Source organism: Limulus polyphemus, unplaced genomic scaffold, assembly GCF_000517525.1.
Source record: "Limulus polyphemus unplaced genomic scaffold, Limulus_polyphemus-2.1.2 Scaffold270, whole genome shotgun sequence".
NCBI lineage: Eukaryota > Metazoa > Arthropoda > Merostomata > Xiphosura > Limulidae > Limulus > Limulus polyphemus.
In genome coordinates, this window is record NW_013665880.1 from 748258 (window position 1) to 751266 (window position 3009).

The window sequence follows — 3009 nt, forward strand, 5'->3', positions numbered from 1 at the left end:
GAACTTGTTTCATCTGGTTCTAGTAATTATAGTTGGGTTGTAATGTAAATTGTGAAATTGTTTCATCTGATTCTTGTAGTTGTAGCTTGGTTGTGGTGTAAACTGTGAACTTGTTTCATCTGGTTCTTATAGTTGTAGCTTGGTTGTGGTGTAAACTGTGAACTTGTTTCATCTGGTTCTAGTAATTATAGTTGGGTTGTAATGTAAATTGTGAAATTGTTTCATCTGATTCTTGTAGTTGCAGTTGGGTTATGACTAAATCTTGAAGTTGTTTCATAATCTTATAGATGCATTAGGGTTTTAATGTAAATTGTGAATTTGTTTCATCTGGATCTTGAGTTATAAGTTATGGTTATTTGAATTAAGATTTCTGGTACAAAAATAATACCAACATTTAAACTGTACCAAATTATTAGAACATAAGAATGAGCTAGCTCATATCCATTTAAATAGTGTAAAAAGTCTTAAGACCTGACCACAAATTCATAATGCAGAAAAACCCTCGTCACCAACTACAGCTTAAGCAACACGTTTTTGGACAAAACAAGATTTTGAAGTCGCAGGTCTTGCCAAGACAAAACATGGCATTGCGTCTACGTTATGCGTGTTTTCGTCCACATTTGCAGTTCTCCTCCTTACACAGTGTATGAAGAAAGAAACTGATAGGCTCAGCCAAGATTAGTTCAAAAATCTGACTGGGAAAGTGTAAAAATAACTTAGTTGACCAAAATATCAGAAAGGTTATTAAACCTCATAAAAACTTTACCATATTGGTCAACTCGGGGTTTCTCGTTGATAGCGTAGTTGTATTCGCACAAGTCATGAAACGGCATGACTCTCGAGACTAATCGAGTGTAAAAACTGATTTTTTTTTTCGCAGTTGAAGATATAGGGCCAAAGAAGATTCACGAAAGAAGACCATGTTAAGTAAGTATTGACATGAGTGAAATGTTTTTTCTTTTTATTGAATGTCATTCCTTAGCATATCAAATTAAACCAAAGTAACTGTATTTATTTAAGTTTCCAAAACTTGTTAGAAGTTTTTCGATTTCGCTCTGACTTCGATAAAAATCGTTATTTCTAATATCGAGTGTAAAGAAATTATACGCGAGAGTATATTTTATTTCTTCAAATTGATTAGTTAGATTTATTTAGAAATATAGGGCAACGTTTCCCAAAATGTGTCCCCCCCCCCCAAGGGCGCAAATCATCTCGAGCGATTAGGAAAATCAATAGTGCAATAATATAAAATTAAGCGTTTTAATATGTTCGTTATTAAGGAAAATAATAGGTAATTACTACAACACATATAGTATTTTGATGTGTATTCGTGTAATACATCACGTCGCGTAGCTCACTTTCTAACACACACTTAAAAAAAAGCAAAATTATGAAGAAAAAAAAAGGTGTGGCTGATAAAAGTTTGGGAAACGCTGGTCAAAAGTATAAGCATTGAAGTTATAATAGAGTTTAACACATAACATGGATAAGGTAGGATGAAGTGTAACACCTGACATGGATAAGTTATAATGGAGTTTAACACATAACATGGGTAAGTTACGATGAAGTGTAACACCTGACATGGATAAGTTATAATGGAGTTTAACACATGATGTGGGTAAGTTACGATGAAGTGTAACACCTGACATGGATAAGTTATAATGGAGTTTAACACATAACATGGGTAAGTTACGATGAAGTGTAACACCTGACATGGATAAGTTATAATGGAGTTTAACACACAACATGGGTAAGTTACGATGAAGTGTAACACCTGACATGGATAAGTTATAATGGAGTTTAACACATGATGTGGGTAAGTTATTATGGAGTCGAACATCTGACATGGATAAGTTATAATGGGGTTTTGCACATGATGTGGGTATTTAATTTTGTTTTGTAGATTGCGACGTTATTCTTGCAGGGCCATTGAAGAAGTTAAGTTTTGAAAACTTGTACAACAAGAAGCATAACCTCATTGTTAAGCAAGCCTTAAGGATACGTCAAATAGTAAATCCTATTAGTTGCTGACTAATTTGTTTAAGCCAATAATTCAAAGTTGGCTGTATCAGTCGTTCCCGCGAACTTCTTCTTCAAGTGATTGCTACGTGTATGTATTTTAAGAAGACCTGATTCTTTTTTTTTTATACCGAAAGATGAAAATCGATAATCACTCAGTGACGGTTGGAGTTGTGACACAGTTTTCTCAGTGTCTTTATTAAGGTGTGATTTTCATATATAACAATTTATTCGCGACTCTGTTCGGTAAATATGTGTATATATATATATATATATATATGTTTGGCAAATCTTACGTACTGAAACGTTTCATCTGCGTTCGCTCCATTACTTACTTTACATTGTAACAAGTTAAAGTGTTGATTGTACCAAGAACTATAATTTATCATTGATTTTGTGTGCTGATGTGTCGATATTTTTGATGTTTAGTTTTGTCAGCAAGAAATATTGAACAGATGATTTTCTATCATTGTGGGAACCATTTGTATGGTATATTTATCTTCTCTTTTTTTATGTATATGTTCCATTGGCTAGGTGAGAAGATGTAGGTGAATCAAGGTTAATGAGTAGAGTTTCAATTCTGATGTGTCCCTCTGTATAAGGCGTTGGATAGACTCTGTTATCTTTACAATACATTTTTATAATTCTATATTAATGCTCTATGCTGAAGAAACACAATGGGTAGTTGCAATATCATTGACTAGTTTACGTTACATAAAAGACAAATTATACCAATAGCATTAAATAATATATTTAACTTATTCAAACTTAGAACTGTGTGTACGCTTTATTTAGATAATTACCAATTAACTGGACATTGACCATGGTGAATTAAACGTAAATGTGATCGGCTATAACTCGAGAGAAAGGCCTACTGGTATTCTATCAAATAAAGGGGAGATAAAACAAGAACAAAATAGTTCAGAGAATATACATGCGACAAGGATTGCTGGAAGGACAAGCCAAACAAAACAAAATAGTTCAGAGAAT